Genomic DNA, 12113 nt, shown 5'->3' with positions numbered 1-12113 from the left:
CCAGCTGGAGCTGGTCCTTCTCAACCTTGCAGGGTTGGCCTTTGTCTACTGAAGCTGGCACAATTTCCAGATGCCGGTATGGGTAGGAAAATACAGAAAAGATGGAGAGAATTAGCGTAGTTGTCATGCAGGATAGATGTACTGGAGTATGAGGTTATGGGATGAGTTACGCGTATGCCAGATTAAAGAGATGCGTCTTGAGTCTACTTTTGAATTGGGAAACCGTGTCTGCTCCCCGAACACTGTCTGGAAGGCTATTCCAAAGTTTTGGAGCTAAATATGAAAATGCCCTGCCGCCTTTTGTAGATTTTAAAATTCTGGGAATTACCAGAAGTCCGGAGTTTTGTGATCTTAAGGAGCGTGGTGGATTGTAGCGTATCAGAAGACTGGTTAGGTATGTGGGAGCTAAACCATTTAAAGCCTTGTATGTAAGTAGTACTATTTTGTAATTAACTCTAAACTGAACAGGTAGCCAGTGCAGGGATGATAATATTGGGGTTATATGATCATATTTTCTGGATCTAGTGAGAACCCTGGCAGCTGCATTTTGGACTAACTGTAGCTTGTTTATTGAGGATGCAGGACAACCACCTAGTACTGTAATGCATTACAATAGTCCAGTCTGGAGGTCATGAATGCATGAACTAGCTTTTCTGCATCAGATACGGATAGGATGCTCCTAAGTTTGGCAATATTTCTAAGATGAAAAAAGGCTGTTTTTGTGATATTGGAAATATGATTTTCAAAGGACAAGTTACTGTCTAATATTACGCCCAGGTCTTTTACTGTTGAGCTAGTAGTAACAGTACATCCTTCTAAACGCAGGCTGAATTGTGAAAGCTGTTGTGTGCTGGTTTTTGGGCCGATGAGTAATATCTCTGTCTTATCTGAATTTAGTAAAAGAAAGTTATTAGTTATCCAATGTTTTATGTCCTGGACACACTCAGTTAATCTAGACAACTTGGGTATTTCGTCTGGTTTTGTTGAGATATATAATTAGGTATCATCAGCATAACAATAGAAACTAATCCCATGACTTCTCATGATGTTTCCCAAGGGAAGCATGTATATTGAGAACAGCAGAGGTCCTAAAACTGACCTTTGTGGGACCCCATATTTCACTGGCATTACATCAGATGGTACTCCATTTAGATCTACAAAATGGTATCGATCAGACAGGTATGATCTAAACCATTTTAATGCCTGCCCCTGAATACCTACAGTATATGATTTTGTAGGCGATCTATGAGAATATTATGATCTATGGTGTCGAATGCAGCACTAAGATCAATTAAGACTAGTATTGAGATGCAGCCTTTGTTCGAAGCTAAAAACAAGTCGTTTGCAATCTTAACTAGTGTAATTTCTGTACTATAATGTACAATTTAGCATTTTAGAATAATACACTCTTTCAGGTTTATGTCTTTTCATGTGAATTCTAAATTGTCCAAGTTTCTTCTGAATGACAATTTAAGATTTGAATTTTGAAAAAGTTACAGACACTATATTAAAGGGCATAAAATTTACCTGATAAAAATATAAATGTGTATGCATATTTACCAAAAATACAAAAAAAAAAAAAACACGAAGCATGGATCAGGAGATAAAAAGCATTAATAATAATAATAATAATAATAATAATAATAATAGTAATAATTATTAGAACTTTATTAATCCCAGAGGGCAATTGCTTCTTCGCATATCCCAGCGTAACTGGGGTAGGAGCGCAGGGTCAGCCATGATACGGCACCCCTGGAGCAGTTGGGGTTAAGGACCTTGTTCAAGGGCCCAACAGTGGCAACCTGGTGAAGCTAGGGATTGAACCGCCGATCTTCTGATCAGTAACTCAGAAAGAAAGCATTATGAAAAACGGTGTTATATAATTCTATCTGAAAATTTGCTTTTTCACCTAGATGAGCCCTTTTTAACACAAATACCATGTTTACAGTATTATTTACATTACGCCCAGTATTGTGTAGCTTCCCCTTGTGCTGCATGGTCAAGTCTGGCCCCTTGGGCCATGATTCCACAAGACCTCTTGGGCTGTGTTACTGTTTGACATCAGGACATCCTGGGGATCCAGGACAGTTTTTGGGCGCTGTGGGGTCAGACTTGTTTGTTCAGCACATCTGATTGGGATCTGGGGAGTTTGGAGGCATTTGTGTGGCAGTGGCATTGGTATCTTTGCATGACAGGCCCTGTGTGGTGAGCTCTGGTGTATATGGTGTTGTGGTGCTTTTGTTTGATTACAAGAAATTTCCTTTTTTTGGCAAGTTGTGCTGCACTGTGTGTGTGTGTGTGTGTGTGTGCCAAAATACTGCAGGTGAACATTGTTGTATTTTTTGTCGCAACCAGATCTGATCGCTTGTGTGAAAGCTCTGCAATATGAATGTATAAAATGGGAAAAATGTGATATCTGTATTTCCCTAATAAAAAAATCTTTAAAAAAGATAATCCTGGGGAAAATGGTATAGGTTGCAGCACTGCACACATAGTTTCGTATTTACATATTTACATATTACTGTGTAAATCCACCCTTTTCATTATGGATTATGAACTAGCCTACTTTGCTATTTCCATCCTGTACTTCCTGCTCACCACTTAAAAATGTAACAAAGATTCATGGTTTGCCCATTAAAATTATGGAACCTGCTGAGTTTTCCCACTTGTGTTTTCTCATCAACTATCAACTTTGCCCATTACAGGGAATATAGTCAGAATCTGCTTCCGTACCTGCTAAAGAAAAAGAGAGAAAACAACAGAAGACACAACAGCAGAGAAATTGCAGCCACAACCAACATTCATGATTCTCAGTAAATCATAAATCCTAAAACCTGTTAAGCCGCGCACATAATAAAATATTTTGAAATAAACATTTTGTTTTAAAGCAACAGCAAAGACAGTGTGTTTGAGCACCTGTTTGTACACCAGTGTGAACGTTTGTGTGCACACCTGTGTGTGTGAGCGCGCTTGTGTTCATAAGGTTCCTCCATGTAAATGTTTATTAGTGTGTGTGGGGAACCACAGTCCCGTCCCGCAAAGCATGGAGCAGACACGGCGGAGACACGGGTCCCAGACATCCAGAGGCCCCCCAGAGCACAGGAGTCCCAGAAGAACCACCGCAGGGACAGCCCCCCCACCCCGAAAGGTGCAGCGGAGAGCCCAGAGGGGGGTCATCCAGCAGCCCCAGTGCAGATGCCCCAGGGGGCCGCGGCGACAGGACCGCAGGCTCCGCCGGCGGTCGTCCACTCCGAGGCAGTCCGGTCCCTGGGTCCAGAGATCCCAGGGCCCCTCCACCCCCCAGCCGGTGCCCAGCCAAGCCAGGAGAGCCAGATCCCGCCCAGCGACCGCCGCGAGTGAGCCAGCGCTCACCCGAGCGCCCCGCCCCCGAGCGAGAAACCAACAACCCACTAGCGACTGGGGGCACCCCACAGCTGGGTGTGGTGGCAGAGCAGGGGGGGCCTGGGATGTTGAGAGAGGTGGAGTCGAGGACCTGACCTGACACCTAAACGTAGACAGCCATGCACACATATACACAAACATACATTCCCACCCTCATACACACAAACAAATATTCACACACTCACACATGTAGACACACAAAAATACACACAGTATACACACTCACACTCCCCATATACCCACTTCCCTCCGCCGTGGGGACAGAAAGACCCCCCCGGGCCCCGCAGCAGCGGAAAGGACCACTAGCCCAGACCCCGACCGAACGGCCAGCTCCTCCTCTCAGCCCCCGGCCCTGGACCGCGGATAGAGAACGGGGGTGTGGAAAAAAAGAAGACCCCCGCTTCGCTCCTCCCGCTCTAATGTAGTGTTGGTGTGTGTTGTTCTAAAGTGCTTTAAAACAAGGGAGGGGCAAGACACTAACCACCCTCCGGCAGCTCGTGTCAGCTCTGCCCCTCCCAAGAACCCTAAATGTCTACGTGCCACTTAAAATTGGGAAGTGGGCACTGGCACCAGAGGTAAGGCTGATTAAACAGCCCGCCCTCTGGACGCCATTTAGTGTGCCCACGCCCAAGGCCCTATATGTATGTGTAACATGACAGTAAGTAATGAGAGTGTCTAAAATGTGATATAAAATTGAGATGCAGGTGGTCACAAGGAGACAGGGGAGGAAAACCTCCCCTGCATCCCAGCAACACCCCCGCACCCCAAAGCCCTACCTGTATGGTGTTGTGATGGAGCGGGAGGAGGGAAGCATCGGGGATGGGGAGGAAATAATCAGAGGGGGCAAGTACCCCCCCCCTTTGGAACCAGCTCCCCTACTGACCCCCATAGGCACCCCCGTTGCCCAAAAATCCGCCCAGGGCCGGGGGCCCAGGCCCATTCAAACCAGGGCCCATGGCAGCGGCCCCACCGGCCACCGCAGAGCCCGTTGCCCAAAAATCCGCCCAGGGCCGGGGGCCCAGGCCCATCCAAACCAGGGCCCATGGCAGCGGCCCCACCGGCTGGGATTTCTAATCAGTTCAAAAGGTTTTAAACATATCTGAGACCAGAAATTGTGGTCCCAGCTGACTGATAGATCTGCCTCCCATTTTGCAATAGGAATCGATACTGATTCATCTATTTTGGATAGTGTCCTGTATATTTTAGATAATAATTTGGGGGTCCTGAGATTAAGGAATTCTGCCACTTTTGGTGGTATTTGTAATTTGATACGATCGGAATTAAATTTCTTTTTTACTATAGATTTAACTTGTTGATATTCTAAAAATCTGTTCTTGTTAATCCCATATTGATTGACCAATATATCAAAAGGAATAAAATCTGTCCCTTCGAATATATGTTCCAAGTATTTAAAACCTTTACCACTCCAGTCCCTGAAGTTTATCATATTATTGTTTTGTACTATGTCAGCGTTGTTCCATATGGGAGTGCGTTTCCATGGGATTAGTGAAGACTCAGTCATTTTAAGAAACTCCCACCATGCTGTCAGAGAGGAGCTGATACTGATGCTTTTGAAGCAAACATGTCGTTTGATGTTTGAGCTAATGAATGGTAGATCTGAAATCTCTATATTATTGCATAGTGCCTGTTCTACATCTAGCCAAGGCTCATCTAAGAGGGTGTGTTTTAACCACCCTGATATGTGTTGAAGCCTGTTGGCTAAGAAATAGTGGTGAAAGTTCGGCAGATCTAGTCCTCCTTTGTCCTTGGTCTTTTGTAGTGTTTTTAAGCTAATACGCGGGGGTTTACCTTTCCAAAGGAATTTAGAGATGGAGGAGTCTAGAGATCTAAACCAGTCAGTTGACGGTTTGCTTGGGATCCTTGCAAATAAGTAATTAATTCTTGGCAAAACCATCATTTTTATTGAAGCTACCCTTCCCATGAGTAATATGGGTAGAGACTTCCATCTGGTTAGATCATCTTCTATCGTCTTCGAAAGTGGGATGTGGTTTAATTTTGTTAAATCTGCCAGCCTAGGTGAGACATTAATACCTAAATACCTAATATTTCCAGATTGTAGTGGAGTGGAGGAGGAGGACTGAAAGGAGCAGTTAATTGGAAGAACAGTAGATTTTAACTAGTTTATTGAATAATCTGAGATTCTTGAGAAAGAGTTTATTAATGTAATTACCTCAGAGAGAGTGGTTTGTGAATGCTGGAGAAAAAGTAACACATCATCTGCGTAAAGACTAACTTTGTTCTATATTCTTGCATTTAATGCCTTTAATCGCTATAGTCTGTCTAATTGCTGCTGCTAGTGGTTCAATAAAAATTGCAAAAAGTGAAAGGGAGAGAGGGCATCCCTGCCTGGTGCCCCTCTTAAGACGGAAGCTGGAGGATGTTTGATCATTTGTCCTGACACATGCTGTTGGAGAATTATATAATATTTTTAACCAGTTTATGAAGGAGTTTCCAAAACCAAATTTGTGTAAAGTTGCAAATAAAAAATTCCAATTAACCCTATCAAAAGCCTTTTCTGCATCTAGAGACAATATTGTAATTTGAAGGTTTTTATTACATGAATAGTCTATCAGGTTAAGTAATCTGCGCGTATTTGTTGAGGAGTGCCTTCCTTTTATGAAACCAGTTTGGTCGGGATGGATTATGAGAGGGGTTACCTTCTCTATTCTTTTCGAGAGCGCTTTGCAGATTATTTTAATGTCAACATTAATAAGGGATATTGGACGGTAGCTGTTAGGCAGTACCGGGTCTTTACCTGGTTTTAGTAAGAGACTAATGTTAGCAGAATTCATATTTGGCGGGAGTCTACCATTTTCCTTAGTTTCCTGCAACATTCTGTAGAATGTTGGTGCCAGAATTGTCCAGAATTCTTTATAGAATTCTGCTGGAAAGCCATCTGGACCTGGAGCCTTTTTATTGGGCATACTGTTCAAGGCTTCCTGGAGTTCATCTGATGTCAGTGGAGAATCCAATGCCATCGCTTGGTTGTCCGATAATTTCGGAAGAGTTATATTATCAAGAAACTGGTCAACTTCTTCTTTAGACGGGTTCATCTGTGGTGAATAAAGAGATTCATAAAAGTCCCTGAAAGTGTTGTTTATTCTTTCAGGGTAATATACTGTGTCCCCAGTTGAGTCTTTAACAGCATATATAGTTGTTTTTTCTTTATTTATTTTTAACTGGTGAGCTAGGAATTTACCAGATTTGTTACCATAGTCAAAGTTTTGCCAGCGGAGTCTTTGTGCTAAGAACTGAGTATTTTTATTTATAATTTCATTTAACTCTAGTTTTGCTTTACATATTTTCTTCAATATTTCCTTCTCCTGACAGGATACATAAGCTTCTTCTAGAGATTTGATTGTTTCTTCTAATTCCTGAATTTTTTTATTTTCTCTTTTCTTTTTATGTGATGAGAATGAGATTATTCTACCTCTCATCACAGCTTTGCCTGCTTCCCAGAGAATAGATGCTGAAGTTCCAGGCTGGTCGTTATAGTCTAGATATAAAGCCCATTCTTTTTTAAAATAATTAATAAAATCTTCATCTTTAAGCAATGATGTATTAAATCTCCAGTTTTTACTTGGTGGAGTGTCCTTCTTGTTTTTTAAAGTTAAAGATACAGGAGCATGGTCGCTGACAGCTATGGTGTGTATTTCTGTGTCTGAAATGTCACTCAGCAGTGAGCTGCTGACTAAGAAATAATCCAGACGAGAGTGACTGTGATGAACTTTTGAAAAAAAAGTATATTCTCTACAGTTGGGGTGAAGAGAGCGCCATGCATCGCAAAGTCTGTAGTCGCTCATGTACTGTTTAACTATATTAGTGGATTTCCAATTACGCTGAGTTCCAGCTGTGCTGAGCCTGTCCCTTTCTTTATTTAGTCCAAAGTTGAGGTCTCCACCAAAAATCAGTGCACAGTCTAGATGTTCAGAAAGTGCAGTAAAAAAAGTGTGGAAAAAGGAGGGGTCATCAACATTTGGACCATATATACTGGCAATACATATTAAATATAGATAATTTAATGATTAGATATCTACCCTCTGGGTCTATAACTGTGTTGAGTACTGTAAATGTAACATTTTTATGTAATAAAATTGCTACCCCCCTTTGCCTAGAGTTATAGCAGGCTGCGAACACATTAGGGAACTCAGTTGTTTTAAGTTCGTCTATAGCTGTTGCAGGTCTATGAGTCTCTTGTAATAAAACAACGTCTGCTTGTAGTCTTTTAAGCTGGTAGAATATTTTTAATCTCTTCTCTCTGGAGCCAGCTCCATTCACATTCCATGTGACAAGCCTTAGTGCACCCATGGATGTGTGTGTGTAGCTAGTATTGCCTGCTGCGTGTGAAGCTCAGATGAATGAAATATGAGCGAGCGTGTATGTGTTTGTGTGTGAATATGTCCTGTGTGTCTGTGTGCGCTAAGAGTACGGTGTGGTAGTATTGACGCTGAGTGAATATATATATGGTCGTGCCGTGCAGATGTGTAAAGATATAAAGTGCTGTGTGTGTGTGTGTGTGTGTGTGTGTGTGTGTGTGTGTGTGAATAAGGCGGGTGATCAGTGCAGTGAGAGAGGTTAGTATTGAGAAAGACAGCAGAAGAGGGAAAGAAGTAAACAGGAGGGGATGCATGAAAATAAATAATAAAAAAACAAAAAAATTAAAAATAAAAGAATAAGAAACTTGACAGAAAGGAAAACATTTAGATAACCACATTTAAACACTGTAGAGACTGACGGTATCGTGGTATCATATTAAATTAGATTACTGGAAGAAAAACGAAAAGAAGAAATATAAGAAATAAAGCGGATTCTTATCTGGAATGGTGTTAGTAAAGCCAGGGAGTTGTACTGGAGTCGCGGTAGAGCTGGCTGTTCACGTAGAGACGGTCCATGGCGATGACCGCTCGGGAGCCCTTCTGGATTAGAGAGCGTCGAATTGGAAACAGAATTTTGCGCCGTTCCAGGATCTCTTTGGGAAACTGGTCGTTTACGCTAAAGTCCGTTCTTTTTAGCTCCCTGCCGCGACTTTTCACCTGCTCTTTCTGGTGAAGAATCCAAATTTGGCCACGATAGGACGCGGCCTCGGAGCTCCAGGTCTCTTCCCACCCAGCCGATGGACTCTTTCGAGGGTGATGTTTTCCACGGTGTCTTCCGGAAGCTTCAGATACGTTTTCATGAAAGTTTTAATCGTAGCTTCTGCGTTTTCTTCAGCAGATTCTGGGATACGGGAAAACACCAAGTTTTCTGTCATGCTGCGAGACTGAAGATTTATGACGGTCTCTTTTATTTTTTTATTTTCTTCGTTCAGATGGGTTACGTTATCAGTTAGAGACTTGACCGAGTCCCGCAGCAGTGCGTTTTCAGCAGTGAGTGTAGAAACCTGCTGCTGGCTAAATTCCAGTGATTCTTTCAGGGCCTGGAATTCACGGTGCAGGATCTCGACCAGGGACAACCTCGCGTCGAAGCTGGACAACCACTTGTCGATTGAATCCAAGATGTCAGTAAAACTTTTCCCTGTCGGCGATGCCGTTTCAGAATTCTTTTGGAAGACGGCGTCTCGCTTTAGCTGGGGAACCTACAATCTGTGCTTTCTTCATGACTATGCTATCGTAGCACCAGTCGATGTAACCCTGGAGATTTTCTAAATCTTCCTCGTTGTCCTCGCTGTTCATTCAGTTTTTCCGCCAAGTCTCCGGCGTCTGACGTCACCTACAGCATTTCCGGTTCTCCCCAGCTCCTGTTTTTTCTTGATACCATCCTTGTTAACTTTCTTCGGACTCATGGTGCTATACCCTCACTAAATCCTGAACAAAAACACTTTTCTCCACCCATGAAAACAAGTTTTGACCAGTTACTGGAGATGCGTGGCACCAGAAGTGACCGCGAGTGGCTTGATTGCTTGTATGCTGAAATTGCTTTTCATGTCAAAATAATCTCACTCACTCACTCACCGTCTATACCACTTTATCCTGTATTCAGGGTCTTTATCCTATATTCAGGGCCTGGATCCTATCCCAGGAGGCTTAGGGCACAAGGCGGGGTACACCCTGGAAAGGGTGCCAATCCATCACAAGGCACACACACATACATAAACATTTACATACTACGGGCAGTTTTGGGAACATCCAAAGTACCTCAGTATCCTGAGGACCCAGAGGAAATTTACCAAGCACGGGAAGAGCATACAAACTCCATGCACACAGAGACGGGAACCAAACTTGGTCAGGAATCGAACCCGGACCCTGGAGGTGCAAGTCGACAGTACTAACCACTACACCACAGTGCCGCCTGTTATATATAAATAATATCCAGCAAAAAGTTTGGTTTATAAGTCAAAAATTTGCTAGCCAGGGCATTCATATGGCAAGGGGCCACTGTATTTTATTCTATAAAATACATATTTATAATATGGAGTTGGTTCCCTATTTGCAGCTATAACAGCTTCTACACTCCTTGGAAGTCAGTCGACCATATTTTGAAGTGTTTCTGTGGGAATTCATGCCCATACTGTAGTCATTTATAAGGTAATGCCACGATATTGAACGAGAAAGCCTGGCTTACAATCTCTGTTCCAGTTTATCCCAAAGGTACTTATTTTAGAGCTATCAATTTTTCCTTACCAAACTCGTCTTTATAGTTCTTGCTTTGTGCACTTGGGCAGAGTCATGTTGGAATAGAAAAGGACCTTTCTCAAACAATTGCTACAAAGTTGAAAGCATAGCATTGTGCAAGATGTTGGTATGCTGAAACATTATGATTGCCCTCCACTGTGGATAAGGGGATAAAGATCAGATCATATTATATGTGACTATTTTGCCACTGTGCATAGGGCGCTGATGTTATCATCTAGCACCAGCAGCATGGAGATTTCATAGCAGTGCTAGCAACAGCTAAAGCAATGCATCTGGCATTGTTCCTTCTTTTGGACATCAACAAATATATCCAACTAACTGCTTGGCATCCTCCAGAGCAAAATCCCAAGTGTATTATTGTTAAAATCATGCGCATTGTTTAAAATGAATGAGTGGTCAAATATATATGACATACATTAACAAAGATGGTGTGAACAAAGCTGTATTGATGTGCACATGCATGTTGTTGCAAAGGACAGACACATCCAAATTTAAGTCAGATAAAAGACACTTATAATAATGAAAGTGAACTGTCATAACATGCAAATCCAGTCTGACAAAAAAAAAATCTGAATTTAATTTATTGTAAACATAGTCATAGACACTTTGGTGCTTTAATGTTTCCACTATGTTGTAAAAATCTTCCTATTTCTTCCTGTTTGTGGTTGAACAGACAGCTCCATATTAGCATAAGTGAAAGGTAGCTACATCTTCAAGTTGTACTTGGCAATTATCTTATTTATATTATTTAAATAAAATGACTGAAAATAGTGGTGTTTTATAGCTTGGGTTAGCTTGGGTTATATTTGGATGGTTCACAACAACTATAGGCTACAGTTTTACTGACTAAGCAGCTCTTAGCTAGATAACATCCTTAGCTCAACCTGACCTCATTATTCATTACATAAATTGTGGAAGTTTTTTTTTTTTTTTCTTTTTTTTTTTGCAGACAAAACAATACACATAACATGTTAACTCTGGGAGATTAGCGTAACTTTACCTTTTCATTGAACTCGATGTGGACTGAAACAGTAAAACATGACTGAAGCTGCTGTCCATAAAAACAGTTATACTTTGTCACTCAAGAATACATTTAGTAAGATCGGTTTGCTTAGTAAAAAGATTTTTAATTGAGACAGTAACATTAGCTTACAATCATCTTATGTTAATAAAGTTTTAATAAATAGTGACTTATTCATATTAATGAATAGTAACTGGACTTGTAAAGGGCTGAAAGTGTGAATTTCCATAGCTTTCGAAAAAAAAAAGGAAAAAAATAAATAAAAGCCAATAAATATTGGTTGACTGATCACAACTACTGTTAATGCATTTTTTGCAAGTAAATAATTACTGTTATTTAACAGTATTAAATCCACTACAGGATCACAATTTATTACAGTTAAGGTTTTGATTGATTTTGCATGGTGTCATAAAAAAAAATGCACTGGACGTTAGATCTTTTAAGCATTTTTTTCAGGCTTTTAATGTCATGTTATTTTTGTCAGTTGGATGTTGAGGGTTCGATGTGGGTTTAGGCATAGACGCAGAGGGGAATGCTCAAGAGTCTTTTATTAAGCAAAATAATGAAAAAAAAAAGAAACAAAGAACTTAAACAGGCTCAGAACTCAAACACAGTTTTGGAACTTAAATACAGGTTTAGAGCTTAAACACACATGGAGTCGAAACATAGGCTCAGAGCTTAGCAACCACACTTGGAGCTAAAACATAGGCTCGGAGCGTAACAAACAAACTTGGAGCGAGACAGACTGGGATGAGACAGGCTAGTGGCTGATCGGGTTAGAATCTGAATGGGTTAGTGTCTGAACATACAAGAGACGAAACACACGAGAGGCTATACGAGAGGCTAACCTGACCAGGAGACACGCATGCCAGAAGACACACTGGCATGGCGACACACAGGCTTGGGCGACACACAGAACAGGACTCACACAGACATGTGTGACACACAAAACGGGGGTATTCCAGAAAGCAGGGTATGTGACATAACCGGGTAAGTTTAAGAGTAAGTTAGTGGATAACCTCAACTTTCGGTTCCAA

Source organism: Clarias gariepinus, chromosome 1 (assembly GCF_024256425.1).
Source record: "Clarias gariepinus isolate MV-2021 ecotype Netherlands chromosome 1, CGAR_prim_01v2, whole genome shotgun sequence".
Taxonomy (NCBI): Eukaryota; Metazoa; Chordata; class Actinopteri; order Siluriformes; family Clariidae; genus Clarias; species Clarias gariepinus.
This window is presented reverse-complemented; position numbering follows the sequence as displayed.